Source organism: Salmo salar, chromosome ssa18 (assembly GCF_905237065.1).
Source record: "Salmo salar chromosome ssa18, Ssal_v3.1, whole genome shotgun sequence".
NCBI classification, from domain to species: Eukaryota; Metazoa; Chordata; class Actinopteri; order Salmoniformes; family Salmonidae; genus Salmo; species Salmo salar.
Window position 1 is genome coordinate 47,017,655 of NC_059459.1, and position 20,080 is coordinate 47,037,734.

Genomic DNA, 20,080 nt, shown 5'->3' on the forward strand with positions numbered 1-20,080 from the left:
TGACGTCTTGTCGCGCTGTAGCATATCCCCTGACGTCTTGTCACGCTGTAGCATATCCTGACGTCTTGTCACGGTAGCATATCCCCTGACGTCTTGTCACGCTGTAGCATATCCCTGACGTCTTGTCGCTGTAGCATATCCCCTGACGTCTTGTCACGCTGTAGCATATCCCTGACGTCTTTGTCACACTGTAGCATATCCCCTGACGTCTTGTCACGCTGTAGCATATCCTGACGTCTTGTACCTGTAATACCCTGACGTCTTGTCACGCTGTAGCATATCCCCCGACGTCTTGTCACGCTGTAGCATATCCCTGACGTCTTGTCACGCTGTAGCATATCCCCTGACGTCTTGTCACGCTGTAGCATATCCCCCGACGTCTTGTCACGCTGTAGCATATCCCCCGACGTCTTGTCGCTGTAGCATATCCCTGACGTCTGTCACGCTGTAGCATATCCCTGACGTCTTGTATGCAGCATATCCCTGACGTCTTGTAGCGGCATATCCCTGACGTCTTGTCACGCTGTAGTATACCCCTGACGTCTTGTCACGCTGTAGCATATCCCCTGACGTCTTGTCACGCTGTAGCATCCCTGACGTCCTGTCACGCTTGTAGCATACCTGACGTCTTGTCACGCTGTATATCCCTGACGCCTTGTCACGCTGTAGCATATCCCCGACGTCTTGTCGCTGTAGCATATCCCCTGACGTCTTGTCACGCTGTAGCATATCCCTGACGTCTGTAGCATATCCCCTGACGTCTTGTCACGCTGTAGGATATCCCTGACGTCTTGTCACGCTGTAGCATATCCCCTGACGTCTTGTCACGCTGTAGCATTCCCTGACGTCTTGTCACGCTGTAGCATATCCCTGACGTCTTGTCACGCTGTGGGCATATCCCCTGACGTCTTGTCACCTGTAGCATATCCCCTGACGTCTTGTCACGCTGTAAGCATATCCCCTGACGTCTTGTCACGCTGTGGATATCCCTGACGTCTTGTCACGCTGTAGCATATCCCTGACGTCTTGTCACGCTGTAGCATATCCTGACGTCCTGTCACGCTGTAGCATATCCCCGACGTCTTGTACGTCTGTAGCATATCCCCTGACGTCTTGTCGCGGCTGTAGCATACTCCCACGTCTTGTCACGCTGTAGCATATCCCCTGACGTCTTGTCACGCTGTAGCATATCCCCTGATCCTGTCACGCTGTAGCATAACCCCTGACGTCTTGTCACGCTGTAGCATATCCCCTGACGTCTTGTCACGCTGTAGTATGTCCCTGACGTCTTGTCACGCTTGTGGCATATCCCCTGACGTCTTGTCACGCTGTAGGCATATCCCCCTGACGTCTTGTACGCTGTAGTATACCCCTGACGTCTTGTCCTGTAGCATATCCCCTGACGTCTTGTCACGCTGTAGCATATCCCCTGACGTCTTGTCAAGATACATATCCCTGACGTCTTGTCACGCTGTAGCATATCCCCTGACGTCTTGTCACGCTGTGGCATATCCCCTGACGTCTTGTCACGCGTAGCATATCCCGTGACGTCTTGTCGCGCTGCATATCCCCTGACGTCTTGTCACGCTGTAGCATATCCCCTGACGTCTTGTCACGCTGTAGCATATCCCTGACATCTTGTCACTGTAGCATATCCCCTGACGTCTTGTCACACGCTGTAGCATATCCCCGACGTCTTGTCACGCTTAGCATATCCCTGACGTCTTGTCACGCTGTAGCATATCCCGACGTCCTGATGTAGCATATCCCCTGACATCTTGTCACGCTGTAGCATATCCCCTGACGTCTTTGAGCTGTACATATCCCTGACGTCTTGTCACGCTGTAGCATATCCCTGACGTCTTGTCGCGCTGTAGCATATCCCCTGACGTCTTGTCACGCTGTAGCATATCCCCTGACGTCTTGTCACGCTGTAGCATATCTGACGTCTTGTCACGCTGTAGCATAACCCCTGACGTCTTGTCACCGTAGCATATCCCCTGATGTCTTGTCAAGCTGTAGTATATCCCTGACGTCTTGTCACGCTGTAGCATATCCCTGACGTCTTGTCGCTGTAGCATATCCCTGATGTCTTGTCACGTAGCATATCCCTGACGTCTTGTCACGCTGTAGTATATCCCCTGACGTCTTGTCACGCTGTAGCATATCCCCTGACGTCTTGTAGCATATCCCCTGACGTCCTGTCACCTGTACGATATCCCTGACGTCTTGTCACGCTGTAGCATATCCCCTGACGTCTTGTCACGCTGTAGCATATCCCCGACGTCTTGTCACGCTGTAGCATATCCTGGCGTCTTGTCACGCTGTAGCATACGACGTCTTGTCACGCAGCATATCCCCTGACGTCTTGTCACGCTGTAGATATCCCCGGACGTCTTGTCACGCTGTAGCATATCCACTGACGTCTGTGTAGTATATCCCTGACGTCTGTCACGCGGATATCCCGACGTCTTGGCTGTAGCATATCCACTGACGTCTTGTACGCACTGCTCTTGAGTATATCCCCTGACGTCCTGTCACGCTGTAGCATATCCCCTGACGTCTTGTCACGCTTAGCATATCCCCTGACGTCTTGTCACGCTGTAGCATATCCCTGACGTCTTGTCACGCTGTAGCATATCCCCGACGTCTTGTCACGCTGTAGCATATCCCCTGACGTCTTGTCACGCTGTAGCATATCCCTGACGTCTTGTGCGCTGTAGCATATCCCCTGACGTCTTGTCACGCAGCATATCGCCTCGTCGGTAGCATATCCCCTGACGTCTTGTCACGCTGTAGCATATCCCCTGATGTCTTGTCACGCTGTAGCATATCCCCTGACGTCTTGGCACGCTGTAGCATATCCCCTGACGTATTGTCACGCTGTAGGCATATCACCTGACGTCTTGTCAGCGAGCATATCCACTGACGTCTTGTCACGCGCATTCCCCTGACGTCGCTGTAGCATATCCCCTGACGTCTTGACACGCTGTAGCATACTGCGTCTTGTGACGCTGTAACATATCCCCTGACTTCTTGTACGCTGTAGCATATCCCCTGACGTCTTGTCACGCTGTAGTATATCCCCTGACGTCCTGTCACGCTAGCATACCCCCTGACTCTTGGCACGCTGTAGCATTCCCCTGACAACTTGTCACGCTGTAGTATACCCCCTGACGTCTTGTCACGCGTAAAATATCCCCTGACGTCTTGTCACGCTGTAGCATATCCCTGACGTCTTGTCACGCTGTAGCATATCCCTGACGTCTTGTACGCTGCAGCAAATCCCCTGACGTCTTGTCACGCTGTAGCATATCCCCTGACATCTTGTCACACTGTAGCATAATCCCCTGACGTCTTGTCACGCGTAGCATATCCCTGACGTCTTGTCACGGTGTAAAACATCCCCTGAAGTCTTGTCACGCTGTAGCATATCCCCTGACGTCTTGTCACGCTGTAGCATATCCCCTGACGTCTTGTCACGCTGTAGCATATCCCCTGATGTCTTGTCAGGTTGTAGCATAACCCCTGACGTCTTGTCACGGTGTAAAACATCCCCTGACGTCTTGTCACGCTGTAGCATATCCCCTGACGTCTTGTCACGCTGCTAGCATATCCCCGACGTCTTGTCACGCTTAGCATATCCCCTGACGTCTTGTCACGCTGTAGCATATCCCCTGACGTCTTGTCACGCTGTAGCATATTGACGTCTTGTCACGCTGTAGCATATCCCCTGACGTCTTGTCACGCTTTGCATATCCCTGACGTCCTGTCACGCGTAGCATATCCCATGACGTCTTGTCACGCTGTAGCATATCCCTGAAGTCTTGTCACGCTGTGGCATATCCCTGACGACTTGTCACGCTGTAGCATATCCCCTGACGTCTTGGCATATCTGACGTCCTGTAGCATATCCCCTGACGTCTTGTCAAGCTGTAGCATATCCCCTGACGTCTTGTCACGCTGTAGCATTTCCCCTGACGTCCTGTAGCATATCCCCTGACGTCTTGTCACGCTGTGCATATCCCGGACAACTTGTCACGGTGTAGTCATATCCTGACGTCTTGTCGCGTAGCATATCCCCTGACGCTTTGTCACGCTGTATACATATTGACGTCCTGTCACGCTGTAGCATATCCCACGACGTCTTGTCACGCTGTAGCATATTGACGTCCTGTCACGCTGTAGCATATCCCCGGACGTCTTGTCACGCTGTAGTATAGCCCCCCTGACGTATTGTCACGCTGTAGCATATCCCTGACGTCTTGTCACGCTTTAGCATATTGACGTCCTGTCACGCTTGTAGCATATCCCCTGAGTCTGGTCACGCTGGTTATCCACCGCGTCTTGTCACGCCGTAGTTATCCCCTGACGTCTTGTCACGCTGTAGCATATCCACCTGACGCTGACGCTGAGCATATCCTGACGTCTTGTCACGCTGTAGGATATCCCTGACGTCTTGTCACGCTCAGCATATCCTCTGACGTCTTGTCACGCTGTAGCATATCCCTGACGTCTTGTCACGCACTGTAGCATATCCCCTGACGTCTTGTCAGGCTGTAGCATAACCCCGGAAGTCTTGTCACGCTGGTAGCATATCCCCTGACGTCTTGTCACGCTGTAGTATATCCCCTGACGTCTTGTCACGCTGTAGTATATCCCCTGACGTCTTGTCCGTGTAGCATATCCCCGACGTCTTGTAGCATTCCTGACGTCTTGTCACACTGTAGCATATCCCCTGACGTCTTGTCACGGCTGTAGCATATCTGACGTCTTGTCACCTGTAGCATATCCCTGACGTCTTGTCACGCTTAGCATATCCCCTGACGTCTTGTCACGCTGTAGCATATCCCCTGACGTCTTGTCACGCTGCAGCATATCCCTGAAGTCTTGTCACGCTGTAGAATATCCCTGACGTCTTGTCACGCTGTAGCATATCCCCTGACGTCTTGTCACGCTGTAGCATATCCCCTGACGTCTTGTCACGACTGTAGCATATCCTCTGACGTCTTGTCACGCTGTAGCATAACCCTGACGTCTTTGTCACGCTGTAGCATATCCCCTGACGTCTTGTCGCAGCTGCATATCCCTGACGCTTGCTGTAGCATATCCCCTGACGTCTTGTCATCACGTAGCATATCCCTGACGTCTTGTCACGCTGTAGCATATCCCCTGACGTCTTGTACGCTGTAGCATATCCCCTGACGTCTTGTCACGCCAGATATCCCCTGACGTCTTGTCGCTGTAGAATATCCCCTGACGTCGTCACGCTGTAGCATATCCCCTGACGTCTTGTCACGCTGTAGCATATCCCTGACGTCTTGTCACACTGTAGCATATCCCCCTGACGTCTTGTCATGCTGTGAAGCATATCCCTGGGACGTCTTGCCGCTGTAGCATATCCCCTGACGTCTTGTCAGCTTGTAGTATACCCCTGACGTCTTGTCACGCTGTAGTATATACCCTGACGTCTTTGTCACGCTGTAGTATACCCCGACGTCTTGTCACGCTTTAGATCGACTCAGCTGTAGCATATCCCCGACGTCTTGTCACGCTGTAGCATATCCCCTGACGTCTTGTCACGCTGTAGCATATCCCTGACGTCTTGGCACGCTGTAACATATCCCTGACGTCTTGTCACGCTGTAGCATATCCCCTGACGTCTTGTCATGCTGTAGCATATCCACTGACGTCTTGTCAGCTGTAGCATTCCCCTGACGTCCTGTAGCATACCCCTGACAACTTGTCACGCTGTAGTATACCCCTGACGTCTTGTCACGCTGTAGCATACCCTTGACGTCTTGTCAGAGTATATCCGCTGACGTTGTCACGCTGTAGCATATCCACTGACGTCTTGTCACGCTGTAGCACTATCCCTGACGTCTTGTCACGCTGTAGCATATCCCTGACGTCTTTCACGCTGTAGCATATCCCTGACGTCTTGTCACGCTGTAGCATATCCCCCCTGACGTCTTGTCACGCTGTAGTATACCCCTGACGTCTTGTCACGCTGTAGCATATCCCCGACGTCTTGTCACGCTGTAGCATATCCCTGACTTCTTGTCACGCTGTAGTGTATCCCCTGACGTCTTGTCACGCTACATATCCCCTGACGTCTTGTCACGCTGTAGCATATCCCCTGACGTCTTGTCGCGCTGTAGTATATCCCTGACGTCTTGTCACGCTGGAGTATATCCCCTGACGTCTTGTCACGCTGCAGCATATCACTGACGTCTTGTCACGTGTGCAATCCCCTGACGTCTTGTAGCATATCCACTGACGTCTTGTCACGCTGTGGCAAATCCCTGACGCTGTCGAAGCATATCCCCTGATGTCTTGTCACGCTGTAGCATATCCCCTGAGTCTTGAGCTATATCCCTGACTTGTCACGCTGTAGATATCCCCTGACGACTTGTCATGCTGTAGCATATCCCCTGACGCTCTTGTCACGCTGTTAGCATATCCCCTGATCGTCTTGTCGCGCCAGCATATCCCTGACGTCTTGTCGGCTGTAGCATATCCCCTGACGTCTTGTCGCGGCAGCATATCCCCTGACGTCTTGGTAGCATATCCCCTGACGTCCTGTAGCATATCCCCTGACGTCTTGTCATGCTGTAGGATATCCCCTGACGTCTTGTCACGCTGTAGCATATCCCTGACGTCTTGTCACGCTGTAGCATATCCCCTGATGTCTTGTCACGCTGTAGCATAACCCCTGACGTCTTGTCACGCTGTAGTATATCCCTGACGTCTTTGTACACTGTAGCATATCCCCTGATGTCCTGTCACGCTGAAGCATATCCCTGACGTCTTGTCATGCTGTAGCATATCCCCTGATGTCTGGCGTACGCTGTAGTATACCCCGATCGTCTTGTCATGCTGTAGCATATCCCCGATGTCTTGTCACGCTGTAGCATATCCCTGACGTCTTGGCACGCTGTAGCATATCCCCGACGTATTGTCACGCTTGTAGCATATCCCCTGACGTCTTGTCACGCTGTAGCATATCCACTGACGTCTTGTCACGCTGTAGCATTTCCCTGACGTCCCTGTAGCATATCCCCGGACGTCTTGTCACGCTGTAGCATATCCCGACAACTTGTCACGCTGTAGTATACCCCGACGTCTTATCTCACGCAGCATAACCCCTGACGTCTTGTCACGCTGAGTATATCCCCTGACGTCTTGTCACGCCGTAGCATACCCGCTGGACGTCTTGTAGTATATCCACTGATGTCCTGTCACGCTGTAGCAGATCCCCTGACGTCTTGTCACGCTGGCATATCTCCTGACGTCTTATCACGCTGTGGCATATCCCTGACGTCTTGTCACGCTGTAGCATATCCCTGACGTCTTGTCACGCTGTAGCATATCCCCTGACGTCTTGTCACGCTGTAGTATACCCCCTGACGTCTTGTCACGCTGTAGCATATCCCTGACTACTTGTCACGCTGAGTATATCCCCTGACGTCTTGTCACGCTGTAGCATATCCCCTGACGTCTTGCAGTATATCCCCTGATGTCTTGTCACGCTGTGAGCATATCCCCTGACGTCTTGTCACGCTTTAGCATATCCCTGACGTCTTGTCAAGCTGTAGCATATCCCCTGACGTCTTGTCACGGCTGTAGCATTATCCCTGACGTCTTGTCACGCTGTTGCATATCCCTGACGTCTTGTCACGCTAGTTGCATATCCCCTGACGCTTGTCACGCTGAAGGATATCCCCGACGTCTTCGTCACGCTGTAGCATATCCCCTGACGTCTTGTCACGCTGTAGCATACCCCGACGTCTTGTCACGCTTTAGCATATTGACGCCTGTCACGCTGTAGCATATCCCATGACGTCTTGTCACGCTTTAGCATTTGACGTCTTGTCACGCTGTTAGTATACCCCCTGACGTGCTTGTCACGCTGTACATTCCCTGACTACTTGTCACGCTGCAGTATATCCCCTGACGTCTTGTCACGCTGTAGCATATCCCCTGACGTCTTGTAGTATATCCCCTGATGTCTTGTCACAGCTGGCATATCCCGCTGACGTCTTGTCACGCTGTAGTATATCCCTGACATCTTGTCACGCTGTAGCATATCCCTTGACGCTTGTAGTATATCCACTGATGTCCTGTCACGCTGTAGCAAATCCCCTGACGTCTTGTCACGCGCTGTAGCATATCCCTGACGTCTTGTCACGCTGCCGGCATATCTGACATCTTGTCACGCTGTAGCATATCCCCTGACGTCTTGTCACGCTGTAGCATATCCTGACGTCTGGTCTCTCTGTAGTATACCCCTGACGTCTTGTCACGCTGTAGCATATCCCTGACGTCTTGTCACGCTGTAGCATATCCCCTGACGTCTTGTAGTATATCCCCGATGTCCGTCACGCTGTAGCATATCCCCTGACGTCTTGTCACGCTGTAGCATATCCCCTGACGTCTTGTCACGCTGTAGCATATCCCCGTCGTCTTGGCACGCTGTAGCATATCCCCTGACGTCTTGTCACGTGTAGCATATCCCCTGACGTCTTGTCACGGAGCAATGTCCCCTGACGTCTTGTCACGCTGTAGCATATCCCAGGACGTCTTGTCACGCTGTAGTATATCCCCCTGACGTCTTGTCCACGCTAGCATTTCCCCTGACGTCCTGTAGCATATCCCTGACGTCTTCTCACGCTGTAGCATATCCCCTGACGTCTTGTCACACGTAGCATATGCCCTGACGTCCTGTAGCATATCCCCTGACGTCTTGTCACGCTGTAGCATATCCCCTGACGTCTTGTCACGCAGCATATCTGACGCTTGTCACGCTGTAGTATATCACCTAACGTCATGTCACGCTGTAGCATACCTCTGACGTCTTTGTCACGCTGTAGCATATCCCCTGACGTCTTGTCACGCTGTAGCATATCCCCTGACGTCTTGTCACGTTGTAGCATATCCCCTGATGTCTTGTCAAGCTGTAGCATATCCCCTGACGTCTTGTCAAGCTGTATATCTGGAGCGTCTTGGCACGCGCAGCATATCCCTGACGTCTTGTCACGCTGTAGCATATCCCCTGACGCGTCAGCGCTGTAGTATATCACCTAACGTCATGTCACGCTGTAGCATATCCCATGACGTCTTATCACGTTGTAGTATATCCCTGACGTCTTGTCACTGCTGGTAGCATTCCCCTGATGTCCTGTAGCATATCCCCTGATGTCTTCACGCTGTAGCATATCCGAGGTCACGTTGTAGCATATCCTGACGTCTTGTCACGCGTTAGCATATGCCCTGACGTCCTGTAGCATATCCCTGACGTCTTGTCACGTGTAGCATATCCCCGACGTCTTGTCACGCTGTAGCATATCCCCTGACGTCTTGTCACGCTGTAGTATATCCCCTAACGTCATGTCACGCTGTAGCATATCCCTGACGTCTTGTCACGCTGTAGCATACCCCGGACGTCTTTGTCACGCTGTAGTATATTCCTGACGTCTTGTCAAGCTGTAGTATATCTGACGTCTTGTCACGCTGTAGATATCTGACGTCTTGTAGCATATCCCCTGACGTCTTGTAGCATATCCCCTGACGTCTTGTCACGCTCTAGCATATCCCTGACGTCTTGTCACACAGTAGCATATCTCCGACGTCTTGTCACGCGTAGCATATCCCCTGACGCTTTCTACGCTGTAGCATATCCCTGACATCTTGTCACGGCTGTAGCATATCCCTGTGACGCCTTTGTCACGCTGTAGCATATCCCCTGACGTCTTGTCTTGCTTTAGCATATCCCCTGACGTCTTGTCACGCTGTAGCATATCCCTGATGTCTTGTCACGCTGTAGTATATCCCCTGACGTCTTGTCATGCTGTAGCATATCCTGACGTCTTGACACACAGTAGCATATCCCCTGACGTCTTGTCACGCTGTTGCATATCCCCTGACGTCTTGTAGCATATCCCCTGACGCTTGTAGCATATCCCCTGACGTCTTGTAGCATATCCCCTAACGTCTTGTCACGCTGTAGCATATCCCCTGACGTCTTTGTCACGCTGTAGCATATCCCCTGACATCTTGTCACGCTGTTGCATATCCCTGTCGTCTTGTCACGCTGGCATATCCCCTGACATCTTGTCACGCTTGTAGCATATCCCCTGACGTCTTGTCTCATGTTGTAGCATATCCCCTGAGCGTGGTCATGCTGGAGCATATGCCCTGACGCCCTGTAGCATATCCCCTGACGTCTTGTCACGCTGTAGCATATCCCCTGATGTCTTGTCACGCTGCTGTAGTATATCCCCTGGACGTCATGTCACGCTGTAGCATATCCCCTGACGTCTTGGCACGGCTGTAGCATATCCCCTGACGTGCTTGGCACGCTGTAGCATATCCCCTGACGTCTTGTCACGCGCAGCATATCCCCTGACGTCTTGTCAGCTGTAGCATATCCCCTGACGTCTTGTCACGCTGTAGCATATGCCCTGACGTCCTGTAGCATATCTCTGACGTCTTGTCACGCTGTAGCATATCCCCGACGTCTTGTCACGCTGTAGCATATCCCCTGACGTCTTGTCACGCTGTAGTATATCCCCTAACGCAGCACGCGCAGCATATCCTGACGTCTTGTCACGCTGTAGCATATCCCCTGACGTCCTTGTCTTGCTGTAGCATATCCCTGACGTCTTGTCACGCCGTAGCATATCCCTGCGTCTTGTCACGCTGTGGTATATTCCCTGACGTCTTGTCACGCTGTAGTATATCCCCTGACGCCGGTCACGCTGTAGCATATCCCCTGACGTCTTGTAGCATATCCCTGACGTCTTGTAGCATATCCCTGATGTCTTAGCATGCCCCCTGACGTCTTGTCACGCTCTAGCATATCCCTGACGTCTTGTACACAGTAGCATATCCCCTGACGTCTTGTCACGCTGTAGCATATCCCCTGACGTCTTGTCACGCTGTAGCATATCCCCTGACGTCTTTTACGCTGTAGCATATACCCTTACATCTTGTCACGCCGTAGCATATCCCCCGACGTCTTGTCTTGCCTTTAGCATATCGCCCGACGTCTTGTCACGCTGTAGCATATCCCTGATGTCTTGTCACGCTGTAGTATATCCCCTGACGTCTTGTCATGCTGCAGCATATCCCCGACGCCTTGACACACAAGCATATCCCCTGACGTCTTGTCACGCTGTAGATTATCCCCGACGTCTTGTAGCATATCCCCTGACGTCTTGTAGCATATCCCCTAACGTCTTGTCACGCTGTAGCATATCCCCTGACGTCGTATCATGCTGTAGCATATGCCCTGACGTCCTGTAGCATATCCCCTGACGTCTTGTCATTGCGCTGTAGCATATCCCCTGATGTCTTGTCACGCTGCTAGTATATCCCTGACGTCATGTCATGCTGTAGCATATCCCTGACGTCTTGACGCGCTGTAGTATATCCCTGACGTCTTGTCACGCTGTAGCATATCCCCTGACGTCCTGTAGCATATCCCCAACGTCTTGTCACGCTGTAGTATATCCCTGACGTCTTCTCATGCTGCAGCATATCCCCGACGTCTTGTCGCGCTGTAGCATATCCCCTGACGTCTTGTCACGCGTAGCATATCCCCTGACGTCTTGTCACGCTGTAGTATATCCCCTAACGTCGTGTCAGCTGTAGCATATCCCCGGCACGTCTTGTCACGCTGTAGTATATTCCCGACGTCTTGTCACGCTGTAGTATATCCCCTGACGTCTTGTCATGCTGTAGCATATCCCCTGACGTCTTGACACACAGTAGCATATCCCCTGACGTCTTGTCAGCTGCCAGCATATCCCCTGACGTCTTGTAGCATATCCTGACGTCTTGTAGCATATCCCCTGACGTCTTGTCACGCTCTAGCATATCCCTGACGTCTTGTCAAGCACAGTAGCATATCCCCTGACGTCTTGTCACGCTGTAGCATTATCCCTGACGTCTTTTTACGCTGCTAGCATATCCCCTGACATCTTGTCACGCTGTAGCATATCCCCTGACGTCTTGTCGTCGCTGTAGCATATCCCCTGACGTCTTGTCTTGCTTTAGCATATCCCCTGACGTCTTGTCACGCGAGCATATCCCTGATGTCTTGTCACGCTGTAGTATATCCCCTGACGTCTTGTCATGCTGTAGCATATCCCCTGACGTCTTTGACACACAGTAGCATATCCCCTGACGTCTTGTCACGCTGTAGCATATCCTGACGTCTTGTAGCATATCCCCTGACGTCTTGTAGCATATCCCTGACGTCTTGTTAGCATATCCCTGACGTCTTGTAGCATATCCCCTAACGTCTTGTCACGCTGTAGCATATCCCCTGACGTCTTGTCACGCTGTAGCATATCCCCTGACATCTTGTCACGCTGTTGCATATCCCTGTCGTCTTGTCACGCTGTAGCATATCCCCTGACATCTTGTCACGCTGCTAGCATATCCCTCGACGTCTTGTCATGTTGTAGCATATCCCCTGGCGCGTGTCATGCTGGAGCATATGCCCTGACGTCCTGTAGCATATCCCCTGACGCTTGTCACGCTGCTAGCATATCCCCGATGTCTTGTCACGCTGTAGTATATCCCTGACGTCATGTCACGCTGTAGGCATATCCCTGACGTCTTGGCACGCGGTAAGGCATATCCCCTGACGTCTTGTCACGCTGTAGCATATCCCTGGACGCTTTGTCACGCTGCAGCATATCCCTGACGCTTTGTCACGCTGTAGCATATCCCCTGACGTCTTGTCACGCTGTAGCATATGCCCTGACGTCGTGTAGCATATCCCCTGACGTCTTGTCACGCTGTAGCATATCCCCCGACGCTTTGTCACGCTGCTAGCATATCCCCTGACGTCTTGTCACGCCGCGGTATATCCCTAACGTCGTGTCACGCTGTAAGCATATCCCCTGACGTCTTGTCATCGCTGTAGCATATCCCCGACGTCTTGTCTTGCTGTAGCATATCCCTGACGTCTTGTACGCTGTAGCATATCCCCTGACGTCTTGTCACGCTGTAGTATATTCCCTGACGTCTTCGTCACGCTGTAGTATATCCCCTGACGTCTTGTCACGCTGTAGCATATCCCCTGACGTCTTGTAGCATATCCCCTGATCGTCTTGTAGCATATCCCCTGACGTCTTGTAGCATGTCCCCGACGTCTTGTCACGCTCTAGCATATCCCCTGACGTCTTGTCACGCTGTAGCATATCCCCTGACGTCTTGTCACGCTGCTAGCATATCCTGACGTCTTTTACGCTGTAGCAGTATCCCCTTACATCTTGTCACGCTGTAGCATATCCCCTGACGTCTTGTCTTGCTTTAGCATATCCCCTGACGTCTTGTCACGCTGTAGCATATCCCTGATGTCTTGTCACGCTGTAGGTTATCCCCTACGTCTTGTCACGCGCAGCATATCCCTGACGCTTGTCTTGCTGCGTAGCATATCCCCTGACGCTTTGTCACGCTGTAGCATATCCCCTGACGTCTTGTCACGCTGTAGTATATTCCTGACGTCTTGTCACGCTGTAGTATATCCCCTGACGTCTTGTCACGCGTAGCATATCCCCTGACGTCTTGGCATATCCCCGGACGTCTTGTAGCATATCCCCCTGACGTCTTGTAGCATGTCCCCTGACGTCTTGTCACGCTCTAGCATATCCCTGACGTCTTGTCACGCTGTAGCATATCCCCTGACGTCTTGTCACGCTGTAGCATATCCCTGACGTCTTTTTACGCTGTAGCATATCCCCCTTACATCTTGTCACGCTGTAGATATCCCCTGACGTCTTTCTTGCTTTAGCATATCCCCTGACGTCTTGTCACGCTGTAGCATATCCCCTGATGTCTTGTCACGCTGTAGTATATCCCTGACGTCTTGTCATGCTGTAGCATATCCCCTGACGTCTTGACACACGTAGATATCCCCTGACGTCTTGTCACGCTGTAGCATATCCCCTGACGTCTTGTAGCATATCCCCTGACGTCTTGTTAGATATCCCCTAACGTCTTGTCACGCTGTAGCATATCCCCTGACGTCTTGTCACGCTGCAGCATATCCCCTGACATCTTGTCACGCTGTTGCATATCCCCTGTCGCCTTGTCACGCTGTAGCATATCCCCTGACGTCTTGTCACGCTGAGCATATCCCTGACGTCTTGTCAGTGTTGTAGCATATCCCCTGACGTCGTGTCATGCTGTAGCATATGCCCTGACGTCCTGTAGCATATCCCCGACGTCTTGTCACGCTGTAGCATATCCCCTGATGTCTTGTCACGCTGTAGTATATCCCCTGACGTCATGTCATGCTGTAGCATATCCCCTGACGCTTGACGCGCTGTAGTATATATCCCTGAGTCTTGTCACGCTGTAGCATATCCCGGACGTCCTGTAGCATATCCCCTAACGTCTTGTCAGCTGTAGTATATCCTGACGTCTTCTCATGCTGTAGCATATTCCCTGACGCTTGTCGGCTATAGCATATCCCCTGACGTCTTGTCGGCTGCCAGCATATCCCTGACGTCTTGTCACACTGCAGCATATCCCTGACGTCTTGTAGCATATCCTGACGTCCTGTAGCATATTCCCTGACGTCTTGTCACGCTGTAGCATATCCCCTGACGTCTTGTTACGTGTAGCATATCCCCTGACATCCTGTCACGCTGTAGAATATCCCCTGACGTCTTGTCACGCTGTAGCAGCATATTGCAAATGTGAAAAGGATTCAATATTTATTTTGATTTATTTCACCTTTATTTAACCAGGTAGGCAAGTTGAGAACAAAGTTATATATGATCGCCATCATCATGAATCCAAAGATGAGATCTATGCATAGTCCCCACCTCGTACCAAGTACAAATTACCTTGACTAACCTGTAAACCTACACACTGACTCTTGGTACCTTAATACCTTGTATATAGCCTCCACATTGACTCTGTACCGTAATACCCTGTATATAGCCTCCACATTGAGTCTGTACCAGTACCCCCTGTATATAGCCTCCACATTGACTCTGTACCGTAACCCCTGTATATAGCCTCCACATTCACTCTGTACCGGTACCCCCTGTATATAGCCTCCACATTGACTCTGTACCGTAATACCCTGTATATAGCCTCCACATTGACTCTGTACTGTAATACCCTGTATATAGCCTCCACATTGACTCTGTACCGGTACCCCTGTATATAGCCTCCACATTGACTCTGTACCAGAACCCCCTGTATATAGCCTCACATTGATTCTGCACAGGTACCCCTGTAGTATAGCCTCCACATTGACTCTGTACCGGTACCCCCTGTATATAGCCTCCACATTGACTCTGTACCGTAACCCCCTGTATATAGCCTCCACATTCACTCTGTACCGTGTACCCCCTGTATATAGCCTCCACATTGACTCTGTACCGTAATACCCTGTATATAGCCTCCACATTGACTCTGTACTGTAATACCTGTATATAGCCTCCACATTGACTCTGTACCGTAGTCCCTGTATATAGCCTCCACATTGACTCTGTACCAGAACCCCTGTATATAGCCTCCACATTGATTCTGTACAGGACCCTGTATATAGCCTCCACATTGACTCTGTACCGGTACCCCTGTATATAGCCTCCACATTGACTCTGTACCGGTACCCCTGTATATAGCCTCCAATTGACTCTGTACCGGGTACCCCCTGTATATAGCCTCCACATTGACTCTGTACCGTAACACCCTGTATATAGCCTCCACATTGACTCTGTACCGGTACCCCTGTATATAGCCTCCACATTGACTCTGTACCGTAACACCCTGTATATAGCCTCCACATTGACTCTGTACCGCAACCCCTGTATATAGCCTCCACAGTGACTCTGTACCGTAACACCCTGTATATAGCCTCATTAGCTAACCTGTACCCACACACTCTGACTCTGTAACGTAACACCCTGTATATAGCTCTCCACATTGACTCTTGTAACGGTACCCTGTGTATAGCCTCCACATTGACTCTGTACCGTAACACCCTGTATATAGCCTCCACGCTGACTCTGTACCGGTACCCCCTGTATATAGCCTCCACATTGACTCTGTACCGGTACCCCCTGTATATTGCCTCCACATTGACTCTGTACCATAACACCCTGTATATAGCCTCCACACTGACTCTGTACCGGTACACACTGTATATAGCCTCATTACTAATCTGTACCCCACACATTGACTAGGTCCCGCACCCCCTAATATATAGTCTCATTACTAACCTGTAACCCCACACATTGACTCTGTACCAGTAACCCCCCCTTTATATAGTCTCATTACTAACATGTACCCCCTGTATATAGCCTCATTACAACCTGTTTCCTGTATATAGCCTCATTACTAACCTGTACCCCTGTATATAGTCTCATTACTAACCTGTACCCCCTCCACATTGACTCTGTACCAGTAACACCCTGTATATAGCCTCATTACTAACCTGTACCCCTGTATATAGCCTCATTACCTAACCTGTAACCCTCCACACTGACTCTGTACCGTAACACCCTGTATATAGCCTCCACATTGACTCTGTACCGGTACCCCCCTGTATATAGCCTCCACATTGACTCTGTTACCCCCTGTATATAGCCTCCACATTGACTCTGTACCAGTCACCTGCATATAGCCTCCACATTGACTCTGTACCGGTACCCACGTATATAGCTCATTGACTCATCGGATATTCCTTGCTGTTTATTGTCTATGCATAGTCACTTCACTCCTACCTACATGACAAATTACCTTGAAACCGAAACTGCCCACACACTGACTCGGTCCCACCCCCCCCTGTACAACCTCATTATTGTTATTTATTGTGTTACTTTTTATTATTTTTTACTTTTAGTTTATTTGGTAAATATTTTCTTAACTCTTTCTTGAACTGCACTGTTGGCTAAGGTCTTGTAAGTAAGCATTTCACTGTAAGGTCTACACTTGTTGTATTCGACACGTGACAAATAACGTTTTATTTGATTTAAAAGGTCTGAATACTGAATCCCCAAATAAAATGTTACAGCTCACGAGAGACACCTGGTGGTCGTTTAGGGTAACGTCATGCCGGTATGACACGTCAACGTCTCACCCAATGAGAAGACTGTAAATTCCTCCATTCATCTAAATGCCAAAGTAATCAAATGAAGATGAGAACAAAAAAAGGATGTGAAACGGAACCGATGTTTGTAGAGGAAATAATCATAGCGTCACAGGAAAGAGTCTCGGCCATATCTTTCAATATATCAAGTGGATTAATGAGGCAGTCCCGACAAAGGGAAACAAGCTTCACATTATGCTCCACTGAGCGAGTATGTGTAGTGATGGTGTCATAGCTGATGAATGGTGTATCCAATCCCTCTCTTCATAGAGCCCAAGGCCCAGGATAAGCCCAATGGCACCCTATTCCCTATAGGTTCATGGTCAAAGTTGTGCACTACATAGGGGAAACGAGGTGGAGGAGAGAAGAGGAGAGGAGGGGAGGGCAGAAGAGGAGAGGAGAGGAGGGGAGGGCAGGAGAGGAGAGGAGAGGAGGGCAGGGGGGGGAGAGCAGGAGAGGAGAGGAGAGGAGAGGAGAGGGAGAGGAGAGGAGAGGAGAGGAGAGGAGAGGAGAGGAGAGGAGAGGAGAGAGGAGAGGGAGAGGAGAGGAGGGAGAGGGAGAGGAGAGGGAGGAGAGGAGAGGGAGAGGAGGGCAGAAGAGGAGAGGGAGAGGGCAGAAGAGGGAGAGGAGAGGGCAGAAGAGGAGAGGAGAGGGCAGAGGAGAGGAGAGAGGCAGAAGAGGAGAGGAGAGGGCAGGAAGGAGAGAGAGGGCAGAAGAGGAGAGGAGAGGGCAGAAGAGGAGAGGAGAGGGGGGAAGCGAGGAGAGGAGAGGAGAGGCGTTACAGATTGTGAGCTAGAAATGTAAAGGTAATTTCCTATTGAGCCAACATATGCAGGCGTTTACCAGTTGCCTTTAAATGTAACATCGTAACACTGAACTTCCACCATGAGGATGAATAATACCCTACTCCTCATGCTTCTGTCAGGTCAATTCCTTTTTATAATTTATTTATATATAACTTTTTATTTTTTAATGAATATCGCTATCAACAACATATTGAACGAATTTTGGACAAGGGGATCCGTGGAAAAGGATTAGAGGGTGCAATACAACAATACCAAACGTTATATTAATCGTCCACAGTTTATGTTCTAACCCTTTAATGCACCACGTCGGCCTGGGAGGCTCACAGGGATATTGGTATCCACAGTAATGGGGGTGCACTAGAGGTTCTGGGGGTGGGGGGGGGCAGTGCCCTGTGGACAACAATTTAGGACCCCTTGTGGCCCCCCTAAATGTGGTGTATGAAATAAGTTTTACATAACTAATTATTGCTATCTTTCTTTTTTTACATCCGTTATTAGACAGTGGCAACGCGGAACACTAATGATTATGAACATGGTCCCAGCTTTGCCCCTCTAACAGTACAACTGGCCCCAGCTTGGCCCTCTAATAGTACAACTGGCCCCTCTAACAGTACAACTGGCCCTAGCTTGGCCCCCCAGTTGAAATGGTCCAGAACCACCAGCAACTACTATGCGATAAAGTAAAAATCAGAGGCCCACCAACCCTCAAACACAGAAAAGGCACAATAGGCTCCAGTCAAAGACTGGAAAATGATTTCTTTTGACAGGGGAGGCACGATTCTTTTTGTTGTTGCCTGATATTGTCACACACCGACGGATGGTGGCGCCCCTCCTCGACGGGCGGGTGGTCGTCGTCCGCCGCTAACTAGCTGCCATCGATCCTTTTTGTTTCACTTTCTGTTGGTTAGGTCTAGGTAGGCACGCACCTGTTTTGGTTTAGTTATTAGTGGGGGGTTATTTAGTCGTAGCAAGGTATGTCTGTGTTTGTGTGTGATTATTTCGTCAGGTTGCTACGTCTGGGGAACAGGTGTTTTTTCCCTTCTGCCTGTGGTTTTGTGGCATTGTGTTTTGGGCTACATCCCTACGCTGTGTTCGGGATGTTTATGGGTATTTGTTTTACTACCCTGCCCGCCCTACCTGTTTTGCGGTGAATTGTTTTATTAAAAACGAAAGTGTTCACCGACTTGTGTCTCCTGCGCCTGACTTCAACCCTCCTGCTTCCTTGAGCATTCTGACAGATATAAATATGTTTCTGCTTATAATGTGTGACATTTTGGTAGGTTTTTTGTTACCGTAATTTCCGGACTATTAAGCGCACCTGAATATAAGCCGCACACACTGAATTAAAAAGGATATATTATTTTGAACATAAATAAGTCCGCACATGTCTATAAGCGCGCAGGTGCCTACCGTACATTGAAACAAATGAACTTTACACAGGCTTTAACGAAACACGGCTTGTAACGAAAATAGATAGGCTTTAACAAACATGGCTTGTAACAAAAATAAATAGGCTTTAACGAAATACAGCTTGTATCAACAACAACAAAAAATTTGCAGTAAGCTTTAGTTGTCTTTGCACTGAGTCAATTCATCACGCGCTGCTGTTTCCAATGTGTTATCATCGACTCATTAAGACCAAGCTCCCGTGCAGCAGCTCTATTTCCCTTTCCAACAAGCCAGATTAATCGCCTTCAACTTGAAAGCTGCATCATATGCATTTCTCCGTGTCTTTTCCATGATGAGGGTGACAAAATGACTACCGTAATCAGAATGATGGGAAGTTTGAGAGCGCTCGATTTAATCTAAACGGTAAACAAAAAGTTGTTTGACCTTAACCCGTTCGGAAATTTCATTGGTCTAATGAAAGCTTCATGCCGCCAAAAACTGAGCACCGCACAGAATGTTTTTTGGAGAAAAGAAATTTGAAAGCGGAAAAATCCGCCGCGAGGTTCAAAGCGTGGGAAAAAGTTGCGGCTTATAGTCCGGAAATTACGGTAATAACTTCCATGGAAACAATTAACAATGAGAGAATGTGTTGCGGGAAAGGGAGGGAGGGGAGAGAGGAGAGAAGAGAGGGGAGGAGGAGAGAAGGGAGAGAGGGGAGAGAAGAGAGGGGAGGAGGAGAGAAGAGAAGGGGGCTGCAGCAGCA